At 32.1% G+C, this 22,734-nt stretch overlaps 1 pseudogene; it reads left to right on the forward strand.

Annotated features, from left to right (window-relative positions):
- Positions 1-4,222: 4,222 nt before the first annotated feature.
- LOC134275530 (uncharacterized) lies at positions 4,223-14,102 on the forward strand (annotated as a pseudogene).
- The last annotated feature ends 8,632 nt before the right edge of the window (positions 14,103-22,734 follow it).

A 22,734-nucleotide genomic window follows, 5' to 3' on the forward strand; every position in this document is an offset into this window, starting at 1 on the left:
AAAATCTCACTTCTTTAAAACTGTATTTATTTTTTTCGTTTTTTGGGGTACAAATGTCAACTTTTTTATAAGATAAGACTTCCATAAACCTTGAATCATATAATGTAGGATGAAAATTGTTGCATGAAAAGTTTTAATTTGCAAGCCTTATATTGATGCTTTTCAATTTAAATATTAATTTTTGGAGTTATCCTTTCTGGCTGAGGATCGGATATCCTTAAATAGAGTTTTGACAAAGTTGAATTGATGACTCATGTGAGTGAAATTTTCACACGAGACGACGTGAAACAATAATCAATCAATGACAACTTCACAAGATAACATACTTACATGTAAACTTTTAGAAAAATTAAAGTGTAAGCAACACCCTGTATAAAATTATATACTATAACTTATATGCATGCTTTTAGTACTTTTTGTTGAAGCAATACCTATTTACATTTTACAATATATAAAATATTGTCGGTTTTTCATGCTATTTTACAAAAAATATATATCAACCTCTTACTAATATGCATCTTTTAACAAGAATGGTCATGATAACTAAATCCACGGTTTATTTATTGATAGTTAAAACGTGTATGAGAACTGATTTTTCATCTGATCATCTACTCGCTGTACCTGACAAATTTGAATATCCCTTTTACACTACTGTCAGTTTCCAATGCGAAGAAGGATATTACATGAGGGGATCAAAAAGAGCAATATGTGGTCTAGACACGAACTTTGTGTTTCCACTTGGACGTCCTTTTTGTGAAGGTAACGCAAAGTATCCAAATGTTCTAGCAAATTTTCATGCCCTTTTATTTACTTCATGTATATCGCAAAGTAAGAAATAGTACAGACAACTAGTTTCGTTATGTGTTTTGAGTTTGAGTTGAATGCTTTGTCCTCTATACTGTGTGTTTCTCATTTTAGAAGTCCGCATAAAGTACCCGGTCACATCTAGTCTAGATAAATCTTATTATGTATGACTTATTGTTATATCTAGGCCTATGATGAAATATCATATTTTGGATGTTTTAGTAGTTCATCTACCCATATCTAAAAAATAGCCATCAGTTAACAATCATATACACATAAAAAACATTTGCCGTTTTGCCGATGAACAATGCCATACACCGTCGCTGTAGAGTAGAGAGTGATTGTCATACAAGAGATGTCTTAGTGGTAAGTTTTATTACCATACAAAATGAATTTTCATTGTTTATCTCTATATCATTTAATTCTTTTTTTTTCTTCATTTATTTGTGTTTGAATACATCAGTACATGTTTATTTCATACTTTAAACTTTCAGTGATTACATGTCTATTATATGAACAGGAATTAACTGTCCAACGTTGTATGTTAGTTGTTACTTACAGATACCGTACGTTATTGCCTGATTCACGGCGTCAGCCTGTATAACACACCAGCAACTGATATCGAGAAGCCTTTTTAGCGTCTCCAAAGAAATTTTAAATAACAACTGAAGAAGACACCCATTGTTTTTTAAGTCAAAAGGTCAACGAGACAAATTTATTATTTCGTTTTCTAGCGGTATCTCTAGATGCCTTTGAGCTATTGCAATGAAACTTTGTACAACAACTCCCTATGACCTAAGAATGACCCTTATTGATTTTGAGGTAGGTTTAGTAAAAACTTACTTAGAAAGCATATGTTGTGTATGGAAATCAAGCGCTTCGTTGGTCTAGGGGTATGGTTCTCTTTCAGCATTTGAGAGATTCCGGGACAGAATTCCGCATGTTCCATATAACATTATTGGGTTTTTTTTTCGATTTTTTAAAATTTTTTTTTTTCGATTTACTTAATTGTAGTATATACGAAATGAAGAAGCTACGACATCTGGCATGTACAGACTTTCTCATAATATCAAAATTACCATGGGATCAATATTTTATATAAAAAGAAACTTCTGTATACATTTTAAGGTATAAAAAATCCAAACAAATCAAGGTTGAAACGAAGCTAAAATTTACACAACATCAAGATAGGAGGTTAAAAAGGCAATCCAAAAAGTGAAGAATGGAAACAGTCATAGTATAGATAATATCAATGCAGAACTACTAAAGGAGAGTGCATATAATGTACAACATTAGAGCTAACAGATTTATTCAACAAAATTATCAAAGAGCAGGAAACACCAACAGACTGGAAGAGAAAGTTCATTGTCAAAATACCAAAGACAGAAGATCTGACAACTCGTGACAACTGTAATAGAAAAAGCTTAAGTTAGGATTCTTCTCATATTTCTTGTATTTAAAAATTAATGTAATTTTTACAGAATCAAGAAGACAATATCGGTAAGTAATAGTATCAGTGGGATTGAATTTGACATTATTAGAGGCAAGGTCAGGTCAAGGTCATTACCTTTTTCTTGGAAATTAATAATAAAAAAAAGATTACTGTTGCCAATTATGAAATCCCAACTTGTATTTCAAAAGATTGAATGTTTTTCTTTTTGTCTAAAAAGATAAAATCATAAAGAGCTTATATGATGATATTATCAATGGACATAAATAATTTAAGTAAAACGAATAATGGCTTATCCGAATTTTCTCTACTTTTCTTATTTTTTAGGATTTGTTAATTATTTTTATATGCTTCCTTTGTTTAATTTTTTCTCATTTTCACATATGTTAAAGTTGTCACATAAAGATACAAAATAGTACAAAAATTTTTAAAAAGTTTTGATCGTTTACTAAGAAAAAAAAAACCCTTTTACGAATTTTTGTCTAAAATCTGTACTCAGATTGGAAGCTTATAAAAGCTAACATAATTTTAGTTTGTTTGAAAAATCAAATATTGACACAATTAAAACTGCTTTCCAGTCACAGTATGAAATCAGTCTTTTAAAGGTGCTTTACAACAGTTACTGTAATATTGTATTATGTTTTTAAAAAAATGAAGTATTTACATGACTATCAATTTAAATCATCATTTGAATGATAAATCTGATTCCTATATACCGGTATGTAAATATATAATATACAAAAAAAGTTACTTAAATACAACTGGGATGATACTGCTGCTACACCATCAACTTCCTCAGCCGAGGCACTTGTGTGTTTCGACCCCTAGCTCGGTACACTCTCTGGATGGGGGTCAACAGTGATGGTCAGTCACTGCGCGTTGGTGATGGGTATCCAGGTATTAGTCTCTTTCTTCATCCAAACCCAGCATGATGATCTTTCTGATGTTTGGGCCATCTTTTGGACTGCTGTTCTCCTAGCTGCTCCTCCTTGTCACCCCCTAGCCCAGAGAACATCCTCCAAATTGACTGGGTCGGAAAGCCTCTACATCCAACCTTTACAGGATAGCTTCAGGTCTGCCATCATTTGTCCATTCCTTAAAGAAAATGAAAATACTACAGTAGTTATTTCTGGTCAATTTAAATTTAAGAATGAGAGAAAAAAATACAAACAATTGAACAGTAATTGACATTATAGTTGCTTTAATGATAAAAACATTGGCTTGAACATTTTCTTATAAGTTGTAGAAACTCGAAATTTTGGTACGGTGAAAAGAATATAAAAAAACATCACAACAATTAAAATTTAATATAAATCAGGTGTTTTGAATATTTCATACATACTATTTTCTATCGAGTGTGTAGTTGGTAGACTGGGAATACTTACTCCTCCATGGCAACTGATCCCACCTCTGATGTTTTAAACGTCCGTGTTTGTTCTGCTTCCAGTTTGTATTGTTTCAATAGACTTTTTATATTAATTTGTATTGCTCATTATCTTCATATTTTATTGAAATTGAACTTTTTTATTGACTATATTTGTTCTTAGTTTCCGCGTTAGATATTGATATACGAAAATAATGAAGAGTTTTAAATTTAGCGTAACTTTAGTCTTAAATAATGATCATTGATCAAGATAAATGTTTCTTTGTGTAAATGTAGTTTAAAAACATTGTTTCATATACATGCACATTGATTGCTTTGTTGAATAACTTCGCATTCATAGTGTTAGACTGGCTTTCCAAATCATTACTTATCAACACTTTCATGTATATTTACATGCATTATAAAGGTATTGTAAGATCTCGTGGATAAAGATATCAAGTATCTAATAATGCTTGAAAAAGAATAGTAGTGTACAAAGTGGTGGAATCTCGTATATTAATTATTATTGGTGCTTTAAATATGCACAATTTATATAGTTTTTAAATACGCACGCGCATACTAGTACTTTCAACCGGAAGGAAGAATTATTCTTGTTGCACCAGATAGTCTGTTGAAGGAAATCATTTTTATTGCTACACTTAACATCATCTGATATATAGCGCTCGACTCTTTGAAATGGTGGGCGTCTGTTGACAATATTTTAAGTTTCATCAACGATGACGCATTCTAAAGACTACAGAATTATTCTTCTTTTGTTTTCGATGACCACAGTAATATTAATTGTTATGCACATATGCCTATGTCATTCTGTAAGTATATCTATCATAGGCTATCATAATTACCATTATATAAATAAATAAAATAGTATAGTATTACAATTATTTCTTTTATTGAATTTATTATTTTCAGAAACACTCCAAATATGAACCTTGCATGCAGAATCTAAAAATCAATACCCTACTGACAGGTTTAAACAGTGCATAGATTTGTAATCGCTAGTTGAAAATTACGTAATATTAACACAGATAAGACCAGAGGACACATATTTCAATGTACATCTTATAGACTAGATTGCGATTAACAGGAAGAAACATTTTATGTTCAAGTTTATTATAATTCTTAGCTATAAATAAAATATATCTATGGAAGTGTTTAACTTTGGTGTATCTACATTAATTTTATAGCCGACACTACGATAAAATAATCAGATTTAAATTGTTCATGTAAATGTTTATCATCTTCAATTATACGAGGGTTGATCCAAAAGTTCGTGGAATTTCTTTCTAAAATTTTACAGAGATTTGATAAAAACAAACAATAGACATATTTATAAAATAGAGTCATAATGCAACAATACTGGAAAATTTCACCATGTTCCATTTACCAATAAGGTCACACGAGCTCTCTGAAAATGGATAGTTGTGAATCCCGGGGGAGACTTCGACGTAACGTCAAGTAAGGTATGTCACGTCACGTTATAGAAGCATCTCACCCTAATGTCCAATTCGAACACGTAATTCTACAAAATGCTACCCTTTTCTATATTTTTTTCACCAACTTATCTTCATTTTTCACTCATATTTCAAATTATCCCCCATCTTTCCATATGATGTTCCGATTTTATTAGCAATGTCAAGAACAGTGCGTCAGCCGACAACGTCTGTTAACGCTTTTAATTTGTCTAGGTGGATAAACACTTAAAATAGGGCCTCAAAAAGGCGGCCACACCTTTAATCAACGTCCATGGAAGTTCTGTTTTCCTTCTATTTTTTACGGCACTGGAAAACCACTAACTAAATGTATTTTTCCTCAGTCTATATCAATCATATACACATTTAAGTAGAGTGATATTTAAAATATTTTTTTATTTAAAATATTCAACAAGTGTCTATATTCTCATTCGTAATTTTCAACCAATTTCATTATAAAAAAAAAAATAAAATATCAAGAAATTCCACGAACTTTTGGATCAACCCTCGTACATGTATGTATCTTTTCAATAAATCGGAGGCGATAAACGATTAGCAAGACTACTTGAGCAAAATGTTTTATTTCCAGTCAAAACGGCTTGCAACAATAGAGTTTTTGCAATGCTCATCATTATGACTGTATTTAAAAAGAACTTGATTTTCTGGTATTTTAACATTTACCCCTTGTTCATTTTCTATAGATGAAATTCTTCAAAATCGCATTGCAGTATTTAATAAATATAACAGTAGTCAATCATGATTTTTTTAAGGTGTAACATTTGGGATCATACAATCTTTTGCAGTACAGTTATTATTAAACAATCTTATTTCACAGAATGTCATGCCGAACCCTGTCTATAGAGTATCAAATTGTCCACAAAATGACACAGAATGGAAAAAGGCGTCTAAAAGACTAAACTGTACAGACGACGACGCGAAACCAGTCAATAAATACCATTGTCTGCCCAACAGTGAATTAAGCAGTTTGTTGGAATTCTGTTACAATGATACAAGGACTCCTGTTGAAGAAGGTGTCACTTATTTGTTTAAAATCATTAACAATGTTATTATAGATTATCATCATCGTGTAAATTGTGAAATTTTAAATACGAAATTTTGTTGTAAAATTTTCATTAACCTTTGCCTTGTAAAATTCACAATTAATTTGTAACATTGTACATACTTGTTTCATATTTAGATATTTTACTGTTTTTACATACTGTTGCATGTTTTAGATATTGGAAAAGAACATTAATTGTAATCTAACAACCAAGCTCTATGATATACGTGATGACTTAACCTTTTCAACTGTCAACTTCCCTTACTTATTCAGCAATATACCGGTGCATTCATCACCTGCATACGAGGTCTATATATATCTCAGATGATTTTATACGCGATAGCATGAAGTACGTACGAGTAATTTCTAAGGTAAATTGTTGACAAACAAGTTGCTGAAATGTGAAAATCCGCAATCTCGTTTAAAGTCATCATCTCGTAAAATATATGGTTACTACAATGACCTTGTCATCAAATATGATTGATCATTGAGTAAAACGTTCACTGACGATTTTCATACTGAATATTAAACCAGTGTATAGACACTAAATTGTCGACATTTGCGACGGATTTTCCGTTATTTCCCCATCATGACAAGGAGCACACAACGGATGTGACCGGTCGGAAGGGGATGCTCACTCCTCCATGGTACCTGACCCACCTCTGAGTTTTTTTGGAGGTCCGCGTTTGCTGTGCTTCTATTTTGTATTTTTAATGGACTCTACATAGAAACGGAGAGGAATTCAATTATATGAATTCTCTGTAAATGGACTTAATTTTATGTACAGAAAATTAAAACTGATACTAATTAAATATTTCCAGTTTATTAATGATAAATATCATTCATTTATGATAACAGAAAAAGGAATCAACTATTCTTATTTGTAGGAAATTGCATGCAGCTTGTACCATCAATTCACACCTTAAATAACTACAAGTGTGATAAATTCGATACTGGTTGTCCAGAAGCATCATATTTCAGTGACAGCACTTACAATTGTAAGTATTAAAGCTGTTTTTAATTTTTGTTTTTTGTTTTATTTTTTAGTACTACATGCATATTTTAATCTTTGTTCATTTTTCTTATTGCTAACAAGAAATAATATATGTATGTGTTTTATTTCTCTTTTCATTTTCTCATTTAGACAAGGGATACACATTTTTTATATGTTACAGTAAATCTGTGCAATCAGGAATTTTATGTATTTCCTGAATTTTAGGAAATACATGAAATTCCTCATCTGCATAGGAAATACACGTTTTTACTGATTTCAGTTAGGAAATACAAGTATTTACTGAATTTTTCAGCACTTTTTACACGTATTTACTGACTGTGTTTTTGGTAAGATAATTTAGATTACGAATCAAAATATTTAAACACATGCACAATATCAATTACCATATTATATGGATAAATGATATTTTAAATAAACCTTTATTTAGTTATAAATAGAAGTGCATTATTTGTGAATATTTTTAAAAAACACATACTGATACACTGCATTCATTTTCTAGAATGTGTTGTCTAGTTATATAACAACATACTTTCACTAGGTTATTTTTATACTTGTTAAATTTAAAAACTAAAATCGCTTACTGACATTTTTCATTTTTTTTTTACTAGATATTCATACAATGCTACTTTAAATTTATCTTGTAAATAAAACTTTTTTCTGTCGTCTCTTGAAAAATACAAAAATTATACTAAATACATATACTGGAATAGAATTATAGTGAGGAAACTTTACTTTAAGGCATTTTATACCCTCACAATTTTATTGGTTTAAGGAAGAAAACTGCGTTTATTTTCACTGAATTAAGTTTGAATTAACTAAATAAAAAATTGCAAAACATACCAGCATACAAAACATGTTACCATACATTTTTAAAGATAATAGCCTCAAATAAAATGAAATTGTGCATATATCATCATTTTAAAAAAAGTAAATTTATGTTTATAAATTTATAATAGAAAAATATAAAATCTGGTTCAAATAAATCGCTTTTATGTTGAAGCTTCAAAATAATTGCATCTCTATAAATACATTTGCATTGTGAATATTAGGGAATACATTTTTATTAGAAGTACGATAAAGAAAATGCCTGAACGAGAGGGAGTCATTGCCCTTAGCAAAGTTTGATAATTAATAAAAGAAAATGTTTTTTTTAGAAATGTCATCACACATGCAAAGTATTCTTCCAAAAATTAGGCATCTAATGTATGAATTTATATAAATGAAATTTCTCCATAAAAATAGAAGATGAAATTACCTTCAGGCATTCCTCAGCTGCTTACATTCTTATAAAATGCTGCTTAAAAACATGTACTAGTATACTACTATTTGTATACTTACTGATTGTTTCAAGGTATATGAACAGTAACCAAGCTTTGTTCAGTAAAAACGTGTAAAATTGCCTTAAATTTTCAGTAAATACATGAATTTCCTTGCTATTCAGCAATTACATGTATTTCCTAAAATGGCCAGTAAATACACGTATTTACTGAATGGTTTAGGAAATACATGAAATTCCTGATTTCACATATACATTTATTTATGCTTTGTAAGGTTTAAAAAGCTGAATATTTTTTTAAATTCGCGGAGATAGAATTGTATTAGGTTTATGTTAACCTGCATTCATTTACTGTTTTAGACCAAGAATGTGTGGAGATTGACCCGGAAAACCATTGTTATTTGGCAGAGCTGTCCTGCAAAACAACCACGAGGTAAGGAAAGATACAACCCCTGATTGTTATTAAGATCAATACAATGAATTTAATTTTCAACAAGAGAAAATGCATCTTAAAAGATTAAATACATACTACGATTTATTAAAAGCCAAAACAATGCGTAAAAAGCATAACCAAAAAATTGTCTAGGAAAAAAAAACAAATCCATTAATTACAAGCATTGGAATTAAAGTCCAGACATTTTACTGTAATTACGTGTATGTTCGGTATCACGTGAGAGTATTCTCATTCACAACATTTGCATACTGCTTAACTTTTATGTAATTTAGAGAATGATGATACAGCTTGGAAATCAGAAACATATAAATTATAGTTAACTATACTCAGCTAAGCTTTTTTAAAAGTTGAAACAGTTATGATTACATTTACATACATAATTGATAATTGCTCCTTTTCAGCAAATACACTTTCCGTTACACAATCAGTTCATCACATGAGGAAACATCATCAAATTCATCGACTGCAGAGAACGCAGATGGAGCTGAAATAGTCTCAATAATCACTCCAATCGTCATCATCATCGTACTGATTTTTGTGGGAATATTTCTTTGGAAGAGAATAAGAAGAAGGCAACAAGGTCTACACCCTCTCATACGCATCCTCTCTCACATAGACATACACCCTTATCTAAGCTAGAGTTTCGAGCAAGCTTTTTTATGATGGTTGCTTATCTGGGTTTTGATCGACTTATTTTGCCGAGTCTTTGGAGTAGTATGTTTTCTTTTGTAACCACATTAAATTAACTAAACAGTCATAAGCCAACACAAAGTAAAAGATTTAACCTTACATTTGCACCTACCAAAGGCAACAACTGCAATCGTAAATAATAATTTAATAAAAGATTTCATTTATCCATACTTGCACTTGTTGTAATTTGGTTTTCAACTAATTTTTTATGCAGATATAACAAAAGAGGGAGCCGAAGATATCAGTCTTTTGGACCGAGATCTCGACGGTATTCTCTAGTTTTTGTAACAGTTGTTGACTTTTTTATTTTAAAAAATCTGGGTTTTTTAGTGCTTGCAACGTTAATTTGATTGATTTTTATTTTCTAATGCAAACAAAGGTTTCTGAACAAATAATAGCATTCATAACAATCGGAGTGTATATATCAATACGTTGAGAAGTATTTGAAATTTTAAAACCAGTTTTCAGCCATTATCTATTGGAGTGAGTGTAGCATATTTATTTGTTTATTTATTTATTTATTTATTTATTTAAAATCCCGCGAGAACGTTATTCAATATCAAAATTTCAAAATGATTTATATTATTTTATGATACTTTCTTTGCTCATTCATAACTTTTACTAGAATTTGATTTGAGCAAAACATAGAATCCTTTAGTGAATGGAAGTTAAGGGTAAAATTTTATATTTTATCCTTTTCTTATTTGTAAAAGAGAATAAATGTGAAGGGAAAAATGAATATTTACCATATTTTTCAGAAACAATAGCTAATGAAATCGACAGTCTTAAGATTGACTTTCTTTTGAAACCTTTGCCTAACGATACAAGTTTATATCCTGCCATTGCAAAGAGATGTAAGTTTAACGTAAATAGAAATATAGTTAGAAATAATTTCAATGTACATATACTTGAATGTTAAATTAAACAAAGAAAATTCCAAAAACGTTAAATGACATAAAGATGGAATGTACAATTAATTTAGCGCAAAAATTTTGCTGTAGTGAATATACCTAGGGAGATCCTATTTTGGAGTTCACAGAATATAAAACAATTTGTGAATAGCATTAAAACAGGAAGTATCTGTGTGTTTAATGGAAGGGGAATGGTGATTGGTTGTGCTGAAGCAGGAAAGACAACTCTTGTAAAAAAGCTGAAAGGAGAAAAAGATCTAAAAACTTCACCAACAAAGGGAATTGAAATACATACGCACGTATTTAAATTAGATAAAAAGGAATCTTTCATTATAGGTATTATTTTCATTTACATAAAGTATTTGTTAAACTCAGCATTTGCTTTTTATCTGTTTATTTTTTTTTCTCTACATATTTTTCCCATTTTAACTCTCATTCTACTTTATTTGTCTTTTAAAGCTTGCAAAGACATCGAAAGAAAAGCAGCCTGTCTCAGTCTGACCCCAGCGACAGTGGCCTTACAAGAAGAAACCAAAAGAAGAAGCATTCGCCGCAATTCATTCAAAAGGTCGTCATCGACTCTTTCACAAGAAATAAAATCCTATTCAGTTCACAAAACTGTGAAAGCAGACACCGTATTGAGCACTAATGTAGAGAGTAGTGAGGAGACAACCCCAACGCAACCAGTTTCTGTTCCTGAAAGCTTAACTGATATAATACCTGATTCCTCAGAGTCTGAACATGATGTGGACAGTCAAAAATCTTTACCAGACGTTGATCCAAGCAAGTGTTCAGCCTTCGTGAGCAATGATAACTTTAAAATGCTAAGCATCCTTGATTTTGCTGGTCAGAGTGCATACTATGCTTGTCATCACATCTTCTTTAGTCCGCGGGCTTTTTATATTCTTGTTGTGGACATCTCCAAAAATCTAGAAGACAAGGCTGAAAATGCATGCGAAAGACCAGATCTTATTTATAGCAACTGGACTTATTCAGGTAATATAGCAGGCAGAGTGAATTTATTGAGAGTTCCCCCTACTGGTGATCGTTCATTAATAAATATACCCTGGTATATTACTTCAATTTTTAATGCTTCATAGAAAAAATGATATTAGTGTATCGTTTTCGATCGTAATTTATTTGATCATTTAGTCTTCTAGAACATACCGGTATAAAATTTTTGTCATTGGTACTTTCTTAAACAATGTCTGTCTACAACATTTACTTTTTTTATGCAGATTATGTTAGATATTGGCTAGGATCCATTCATACCTACAGTTCAAAATCGGCACCTGTTATTTTGATTGCTTCTCATTCTGAACACATAGAAAAACACCAAAAGAAAAAGGTAATTATCATTTAATGTTGTAAATCACATACATGTATTTTAAGAAGTAAAATGATATCATTATGATTGCAATATGCATGTACATGTGTTCATGTATGAGAAAGAAAGCAGGGTAAACATATAAGGGTTATTTTTATTCTAATGTTTTGTCGAACATTGTCATGCAACATTCTTTATTCAATTTGATACCAAAATTTCATTAGAATTAAACCGATGATTTATAAGCATTTGAAGAAAATTTTCTGCGTACCACCAAAAATGACTCACTTGTCAGTACCATTTCTCATGCCTCCCTTGCTGTCTGTCATTTATCCGCTTTCCAGTACATCAGTGTATCATTCTGATAGGGATATCGGGTATCATTCAATCTCACAACCAGACAGCAGATTGAGAATAGCAGGAGCATTATGACACCTTTTTATCATAATGTCCAGTTAATTTCTCAGATGCTTGATTGGGGTCCAATATGTATTGTCCTGACTCCAGAGTCCAGTTAAAGTCATGGAACCAAGGGTCGTCTTGTTGGAAAATAAAGTGTAAGATGCTTATGTGAAAGGAACTGTTCAACAACAATGAAAGGTCGATGATCAGCTCGTTTCTTGAAGGATATGGAGATGACGAACAGTATTCAATATCAAAGTCCATAAAACAATACAAAATAGGAGCAGAGCAAACACGGACCTCCAGAGGTGGATCAGGTACCATGGAGGAGTGAGTATCCCCTGCTGCTTGGTCACACCCGTCGTGTGCTCCTTGTTATGTTTTTGTTTTGGGGTGAATTTAAAGATCACGATTACATTTAATAGACAAAACCGTTTTATTGGTAGATGAATTTAGCCCTGGATTGAAGAGCCATGGTAGGCATGGAGGTTCCAATAGTTGTCAATTGATCTTTTGAAGTTCTGATCAGAGGGGGGAAAAACTCATCCTTTATTGAAAACATTCACAATAAACTGCCCAGTAATCTGATATTGTCTTCGACTTCTCGATAGCATTGCAATAACCAGATCTTTTAAACAAATGTTTTATTCTAACTAGTTTTCTACACGTGTTTTGGCTTTCCATTAATATTCCTGTAAAGAGTTAGACATTTGTAAACTCTAATTTAAGTACAAAGTACATGAATATGTAACTCTAATACTCCGATGACTTTTTTTTCATTTTTGGCTATACGCTTTTAAAGTATATCCATAGCATTTTATGCTACCCTGCATTTTACATTTTGTATACAATGAAAAAGCAAAGATCCAAATGTAAATTCTTTTCCATTTGAAATGATCTGTTGCCATCCAAGTCGATTTGAAAAGAAAACTGACCACATGGTATATTTCATTATCAAGCCTCTATGGGTCAATTTTCAGTTTGTAATGATATCTGGTCACGTGCTTATTTGCAATCGGCACTTCTGGAATATTTTCATATCCTTGATATCATCAGAATGTTTTTATCTATCCAGAGAACTTGAAGAGGTCTGTGTTGATAGCAAGGGGATGTTATATATCGAGCATTTTCAGGAAATTAAAGTGAAAAATTGACCAATGAAAACATGAAAGAATTGCAAAAATGCATTGTATTAACTCTGAAATCACAAAGTCATTTTGTCAGGGAGAGGCATGATTTGCCTTAAAAAGTTAATGCGTGGGCAAAACTGAAAATCTGTTATACTTGAAAACGTGTGTTTCAGGAAAACCTCAAAATCATTCTCTTCCTAAATCTGTTTGAATTGATCCAGAGAGCTGAGGGCATAGCCATAAAGGACAAAGAAGAGTTTGTTACAGCATTAAGATTTTTCCATGAGACAGGATTAATACTTTTTCGGAGAGAAATAGAAAATATCATCATATTAGATGTACAATGGTTTGTCAATGCATTCAAGAACATTATTATGGATGAAAGACACATTGAAACAGGGATTTTCAGCCACATGGATACCCTTAATAACCTTGGCTTATTGTCTGGAGAATTGCTTCAAGCTTTGTGGAAAAATAACGGTTATGAACAACACAGAACAAGTCTTATTGCCCACATGAAACATCTTGGCATGTTAGCAGAGATAGATCAAACGACGTGGTATGTGCCTTGCATGAATTAAAAAGTAGGTATACAAATTTAGCAAAAATTCTACAAAACTGTGAGGTTTCTGGGGGGACACTTTGCTTCTTGTTTGACTATCATTTTATTAAAAACGTGTATCATCGCCGTTTTCATTTCATCTGTATTAAGGTATTTCATTTTTTATAAACAGGTGTAAAATGGTCAATCTTGGAATAAAGTAATTTTGTTTTTTAAAAAAGATTGCATGATTCTTATACATGTATATTAAAATGTTTTGCACCGTTCTAAAAAAAACACAACGTAAACAAGACGAACATACGCAATCAAATTTAAATTGATTATTTGTGTGAATTATATAAGTATAATTATTTTAAAAGAATACGTCCACCTCTCTCGGCATTTCAGTTGCGAATGTTTTTGTAACGAATCAACTTTCTGCTGAAAAAAATTGATACATCGTTATGTTCACAAATAAAGAAAAGTCATTAGAAAGGTCATGTCACAAGTCATTTAGAATACTACATTTCCAATGGAAGAGCAATGGGCCCGAGATTGGCTATAGATGTTTGAAGAGGCCTTTTACAGACAACCCTGAAACCCATATCTAAATATACTGTGTGTAAAAGTATGAACGCGCAGCAAATTTACTTATATATGTATTTTGTTTTGTTCATTGCACAAATCTCCGTTTAAGTGTTGTTTCTGCATTGTTGTGCGTATAATATCCCAACACTCACTGGTGCCCCCCACTCAACCCTCCTGTGAGTTTTTCCCCCTTTCTTTCATGATTTTTGCTAAACTTGAATACATACGCTTTTTAATTTATCAGCAAGTAACAATAACACGCACTTAGTGTCTTGGTTGGTTATACATGTAAATCTACCCCCACCCTCCACAAAATATACGAGTTTCCAGAGAGAAAAGTAATCATTTGTGAATACCACACCCTTAATTTCTAAAATTTTGAATCCTACACTAATAACTTTACGTTGTAAAATTTTATTCTTACATGTAATTCACCTAAAAATTTGAGTAAATACTGGCAGTGCTTTCAAGGGAATTGAACGATTCTTGTGTCTGTATATAGATTCAGCTTTCCATCATCGCTAAAAATAAACCGTACTGTATCGTTGATATTTTGAAATATAGTGCCATTTAAGAAAAACAAAAAGTGTTCTTTATCGCAGTTATATATTTGCAGGAAAACAGTCATGCCACAACAGTTTGTTAACAATAAGCAAAACTTAAAAAAAAGATTTTTTATGGTCATCTTTGCTGCACTTCAAAGACAGCTGAAAGTAATTTGAGTTTTGATAAGGGAACTGCTATAAAGTATTTAAAGGATACGCCGGGTTGTTCTAGCATAGTACTTTCTACAAATGGCTTTTTCAACTCTGAAAACAAGGATCCACGCTATATCTCCAGTGTCTTCTGATATTTTGAATTTGCAAAAAACGTGCGCATCTTGTACCCTTTCTGGCCAACCTATGTTTATGCCTCTAAATTATAAAAAATATAGCTGTGCTCGCGCAAACATGTCCCCTGCATGATCAATAAGTAGTCCCCCTATAATTCAAGTAGTCTTCATGGGAATGCTCCGGAGCTGTGATAGGAATAGGCATTACATCAAACGCCCGGGTCTTATTACAGATTGACTTTCTTTGTTTTTAAACCAAGGCAAAGCTATTGACATAAATTGATGCTACAGAAAATTCACACACTGTTGAAAATAAAAATGACCCACCATAAATATTTCCTATTCATATATACATGTATTTGTTATGTTGACATTTGACATTTTTTAAAAAGATTGCCCATTTCATTCTCCAAGAAAATACATATATGTATTACAATGTATTCAAGCAGAAACTTCATAATGACCTCGCAAACTTGATGTACTGTAGATTTCCAAACACCAAAATGATTTCCAGTCGAACTTTATTCTGCTGAAGATGTCATTCAGTAGATGGCACCAGGCATCTTTTTCTTAACACTCAACGGCTCTTCTATAGTCTTTAAGACCGAGGCCAAAGCATTTTCCAATTTTAAACAATGATTTTAATTAATAATTTTCCTTTTTTCGTGTGTAAATTCTTGCTAAAAGTTATTAAGTTCGCTTTTTTGTACCAAAAAATAAATGGATCCCCCTTCTTTCTTTCAGAAACATTCAAAAGTTAGTCTTTTACCCAAATAATAAGAAAATTATTCTTTTTTAAATAAAAATCCACAATTCTGAATTAGGGGTTCTCCTTATTTTATATGAAATTTAAGGATTTACTTACAGTACATAAATCAGCAACGCATAGCAAATTAACTTTTACTTACGTGTGAAGGGTTGTCCCGTAAAATGATGGATGCTTGAAAAATAATCATCACTGCGTTCTGAAATTTTCACCACTTTTTAGTAGATAAATTATGAATATACATAGCAAATTTCAAATAGATATATGCATAGGTAAACAAATTGTGATATTTTATTTATGTACTGTATCCTCCTACGGCGAGGATGATAACGTCAAAGTGTCTAAAACAACGTCACGTTTCATCTTTGCTAAACTTAAAGTTGGATAAGCCCCACTTAAATTTAGAAATTTTATTGATTTACATATGTGGTATCTATAACCAGTTAAAAAATATAGGCACACGATTGTCTTCTGAATATTTAAAGTTACAACAGTATTCTCACCATCATTCAACTTAAACAGAAACGGTTGACAGTGACAGCGTCCTTTGCTATAACAAATGGCACATATGTTTTGTATACCACGAAGACTTTAAGAAAACTTTCATTTCATTTATATACTATAGATCTGGTGATATTTTTCATATTTTCTTTCTTCTGTATTCATTTAAAGTCTCTTAAGGCGTTATTACAACATCCTAACCTCTGAACTGCTCTGACCGTAACGTCATAAAAAAGTTATGTGTTTATTACTTTCCCATTTGGAAACTGCCAAAAATTAACCAAATGCCTTGAAATTTTTAAAAAGACGACAGATTTGATTAAGGAATGGAATTAGGATAATTTTCATCCTAATCTTATGTGTTGAAAACTTTTATTACGAATTAATTCCATGTCTTCTCTAATATAACGTGTGTATTTTTACCGTGCAATGTCAAGATTGTGCAATTCAAGCAGAATAAAATTTTTATTTTTGAATATATATTTCAAAAACATTATGATTTATTTAAATATGATGAATAAACATTTACTGAAAATTTGCTGCGCCAATTACTTTTAGAAAAACGCTTTGTCCACGATTTTATGGGACAACCCTCGTATATTTACTCATATGTAAATTTACATACATAAGCAAATTTTCGTCGTATGAATGGGGTATTAGTCAATGTCAAGATTGTGAAATTCTGGAATACCTTGATTAGAATGATTTTAAACTGTATTATTGAGTATGCTGTTGCTAATGACATAGGGTCAGGACTTGGTATACTAAGGAATCATCAAAATTTCTGGGGGCCAACAGGTTCGTTAGAAAATTATTTTATGACATTCACTCATATCTACAAGAGGAAATATGGCTCTTAAAACCCCGTCATTAATTAATTGAGTATTTGACTTGGATTTGATTTGGACGCAGAGTTTTTCATCATTATTGAGCCACCACGAAATGTATTGATTTTGCAGTAAGAGCACATCCCAAAGATCAAAGTCACTAGTGAGTGAAATGTAACTTCTAATGAAACAAAAAAATTATTCGAAAATAGATTTTTTTTCTACTTTGTCCTTGAACGTGATATTTCTTTAATTAAATATTTATTAACACAGGATTAGAACACAAATTGTGTGATGACAGGTGTATTATTTGGAAGGTTAGAATACAAAAATCTAGCTGACGTTTCCTTTTCATCATGGAAGTAAATGTAGTTCAATTCGACAGCACCATTCACATGGAGAAGAATATCTTGGGCTTGAAATTAGGAATGTCCTATGACTTAGCTCGTGTTCAGAGAAACTCCTTGTTGGGCTCTTAATAGTTCATAATTGGGGTTTTTTTTCTACTTATACATGGAGGTACCGGTAGGGAGATACTTTCCAGTAATTTGATTAGCAAACTTAGTTAAACTGAAGAATTTCAAGTTATAATATTACCTGCTGTTCATTTCACGAAGAATAAATGTCATATTTCTCTTCATACGCATTTTTTTTTATAATTTCAGAAAACCTTTGACTGCAGGTTTGATTCTCCTTGAAATATTGTTTTGATTACTTTTGATTATTTGGTTTATTGCCAGCTAAGTATTAATACGAATCTAAAACACTATCGTGCAATTCTTGGCTTTTTTAAAGCTCAAAAGTCCATTCAAACAAATCAGAAGCAGAGCAAACAAGGGCCAATAAAACACCAGAGATGGGATAAGGTGCATTGGAGGAGTTTGCATCCCCTGCCGAACGGTCACACCCGGCGTGTGCTCCTTGTCATGAATGGGAAATAAGGGAAAATAATTCGAAGACAATCCAGTGTGTAAATAATAGCCCAGTATGAAAAACGTCTCCCGTGTCATTTTTGCCCCCCGCTTGGAAAGTGGGGGATATTAATTTGGGTCTGTCCGTCCGTCTGTCATTCTGTCTGTCTGTAACGCTTTCGTTTCCACAAGATATCTCGAGAACCCTTTGAGCTTTCGCAATGAAAGTTTGCATAGCAACTCCCTATGAACTAAAGAAAAACCCTATTGATTTTGAGATCAAAAGGTCAAATGTCAAGGTCATAAATTCGCAAATTCTGTCTGTAATAACACTTTCGTTTCCGCGCGATATCTCGAGAACCCTTTGAGCTTTTGCAATGAAATTTTACATAACAACTCCCTGTGGCCTAAGAAAGACCCCTATTTATTTTGAGGTCAAAAGGTCAAAGTTCAAGGTCGTAGATTTATACATTCTGTCTGTGTGTAACTCTATCCTTTCCGGGCGATATTTCAAGAGGATTTTGAGCTTTTGCAGTGTAATTTTATACCAAAACTCCCTAGGATCTTTCTCGCCCCTCTCAAAGTGTCCCGTCCCGTTTGTTTTATTAGTATTTATTGTATTACATGTCGCTATTTTTAGCACAGCGGCATGAGGAGAGTTATTACTTATAAAACAGGTTCTCGGAGGACTTTATATTCTTATTACATCTATCAGAACTGTTAAATAAAGGTTAAATTAGACACCATGCATTGTGTTAAATTTTGACAATATCGAACATGAATATATACATGTATGCGACTTCATCTTTTCATTTAATTTTTCATTAATTTGCAGCGATTCCATGGTGTAGTGGTATGTCTCTCGCTTCACATGTGAGAGTTCCGGGGTTCGAATCACGATCGCTGCGTTTTCTTTCTTTTTTTTTTGAAATACTTCTTTTTTACTAAATGATAGTATTCAGCATGTGAAATGAAAAACATTATGAGGTCTAGCTTGTACAAACTCATATAAAATCATCATTACAGTGTGATAAATATTCCATATAAAAAAAAATCTTCTTTACACATAATCAAGAATAAGCAATCAAATCTTTATATTTTATTTGCTTCAGTATACATGTCAGGGAGATCCGACTTCCCCCCCCCCCTCCCCCCTACCCCCGCATTGCACATGGTTTACTTTTTCCCTAAGCGGGGGACACACATTCTCTGAATTAGCTTGTACTTAATGATAGAATATATATGTGAATAATTGAAGGTCATTGTATTGACCATAGAATTTGCGAAATGATGACTTTAAACGAGATTGTTGATATTCTTGTGTCATCAACTTGTTTGTGAATAATTTACCTTTAGATTTTGAGAAATAGTTGTTCATACGTAGAGCATGCTTTTGCGTATCGAATCAACTGAGAGATATAAACTCCGTATGCAGGTGATAATGGTACATTACAACATAATTAATGGAAGTTGACAATTGAAAAGTTGAAATCATAACGTTTATCATATAAAAGCTTTGTCGTTATGTCGTTTTCTGGTAAAATATCCAAATATGAAGTAGATGTGTCGGACTCTGTGGTAACTTTTATTTCGGGCTCACTGTGATATATCTTGTCTACATGGGAATGGAAAGCCCATTGTTTTTTTGACAATACATGTACGTCGTTGATATATAAAATGTCAAGTTGAAGGCCTTACCGAGTGTTTTCTTCTTTTCACGTACATGTAAGACGTAAGATTTTGAACAAATTCTGCTTCAAATGAATACAAAAATAGGTCTGCTAACAACAGGGCGCAAATGGTACCCATGAGTATTTCATTAGATTGTTGGAAGACCTGTCTCCAAAAACCACTTAGATATTATCAAACAAAAACTCAATGAAACGTATGGTGATAACGAACAGTATTCAAGTTTAAAAGTCCATACAAACAATACAAAATAGGAGCAGAGAAAATACGGACCTCCGAAACATCAGAGGTGGGATCAGGTGCCATGGAGGAGTGAGCATCCCATGCCGACTGGTCACATCCGCCGTGTGCTCCTTGTCATGATCAGGAAATAATGGAAAAATCCTTCGTCAATTCAGTGTATAAATAATGGACTAACAATTAGCATAAAAAGCGCCAGTCAGCATTTAACTCAATGAAAAATTTTATTTGCTGACAAGGTCGTTGTATCGACCATAGAACTCACGAAACGACGACTTTAAACGAGACTGCCTATATTCTTGTTTCATCAAAATGTTTCTCAATAATTTGCCTCGTTCTGGTATTCAAGCATCGTCGCAAACCACGGCCAAAATGTACGCTCCTCTCAGAGAGCTATATATGCGGATTCCGGACCGTGGCTTGAGACGATGGTATTCAAGCGTCTTTTTATGATCAACTTCAGAGTCCTTGTATTTACAATCAGAATGTTATTTACAAAACAATTTTGCAAATGAACAATCACACGGTACGTAAATTTTCGAGTTACGTTTTTATTAAAAAAGCAGCTGTCGATGATTTAAAAAATTCCGTACTTTAATATAATTTATCATGGGAAATCGTTGAGTTTGGTAAACTTTTGTGATTTGAAACTTTCCAAAAGTTCCTTAGAATTTTTAAGCATTCAAAAAAAAAAATGAAATTGGTGAATAGTTTCATTCTTCATTTATTTTATGAATAAAATAGAGAAGAAATTTATTGCAGAACGTGACATTGTATATTTAACGGTACCATATTTAACAGTACACGTATTTAGAAGTATATTTATATTATGAACCCAAACACAATATTCTTATATGATAAATTGTTCTATTTGGTTGTTACTCTGGGAATTCATGTCGCAGCTGTCGCTGAAAAAAATTGTTATATGTGATAGATATGTAATTTTTTCTGCAAAAGCTGTGACGTTAATCCCCCGTACTAACAAACAAAGAACGATATTTTATTGTATTATTTTATTACATTTGTATGAAAAAACATTCAAGAAATTAAGAATGTCAAATATTGTATTATGCACATATATGTCATTGTATGCATAACTAATGGAACAGCTTTTGAGAAATTTATTCACGTGGCTTGCTTAATGTCGCAAGGATTAATGGCAATGGTCTTCGTAAGAAATAAAGGAGAAAAATATTCATTGGATGTAAATACTTCATGAAATGAATACGTCTGATTTCCTAGGGTATGAATTATTAGGTTTGGCTAAGTTTTGTGTAGCTGTTCTAGCTTAAGGATATCTGATCCTCAGTCAGGAAGAATAACAGTTATATTATAATATATTTATAATAAATTTATTATTTTATTTGAAAAGTCTCAAAATGAAATTTGAAATTGAAATCTTATACAAAAACGCATGTACATAGGGGGTTCAAGTAAATGTTCCACCAAGCCTCTTTCTTTACTCCTCACTGATATATTAACAGTAGTGAAGGAAAAACTTCAAGAGTACTGTGCAACAATAAACCTGGTATTCGATGATGTGGTGTAAATTAGATGTAGATGCTTAAAATTCCAAGGAACTTTTGGACAATTTGAAATCACAAGACTTTACCAAAATCAACAGCTTAAAACTTAACGATTTTACACAACCATTCCCCAGGATACATTAAAATCCGGGCTTTTTAATATCATTGACAGCTGATTTTTTCAATAAAGATGGAACTTGTAAATTTACTTATCCTGTCATTGATCATTCGCAAAATTATTCTGTTTAAAAACATTTTAATTGTACACACAAGTACTCTGGAGTTGACATAAATAAGATGCTTGAGTTTCTGTTTGATAATATCTATGTGGTTTTTGGAGACAGGTTTTCCAACAATATATTGGAATACCCATGGGTACCAATTGCGCCCCGTTATTAGCAAACCTATTTTTGTATTCGAATGAAGCAAAATTTGTCCAAAATCGTATGCGTGAATTGAAGGAAAGACTTGTTGTGGTCTTGAACTCGACACTTCGATATATTGTCGATTAATAATACCATTCCTTTGTCGATTCGGTATGTCCCAGTGAGCTTGGGATAAAAGATACCACAGAGTCTGACACATCTCTTTCATATTTGGATATTTAACCTGAAAAAGACTTTAAAGGTAATCTTACAACCAAACTCTGTGATAATCATGATGACTTCAATTTCAATCTTCAACTTCCCCTAATTATGCTGCAATAAACATGTACCTTAAATTCACCATCCGCAGACGGAGTTTATATCTCTCAGCTGATTCGATAAGCAAATGCATGCTCTACGAATGCACAATTTCTAGAACGAGGCAAATTATTGACAAACAAGTTGATGAAACAAGAATATAGGCAGTCTCGTTTAAAGTCGTCGTTTCGTGAGTTCTATGGTCATTACAATGACCTTGTCAGCAAATACAATTTATCACTGAGTCAAATACTGACT

Source organism: Saccostrea cucullata, unplaced genomic scaffold, assembly GCF_032062105.1.
Source record: "Saccostrea cucullata isolate Sc308-1 unplaced genomic scaffold, CSIRO_AGI_Scuc_v1 ctg819, whole genome shotgun sequence".
NCBI classification, from domain to species: Eukaryota; Metazoa; Mollusca; class Bivalvia; order Ostreida; family Ostreidae; genus Saccostrea; species Saccostrea cuccullata.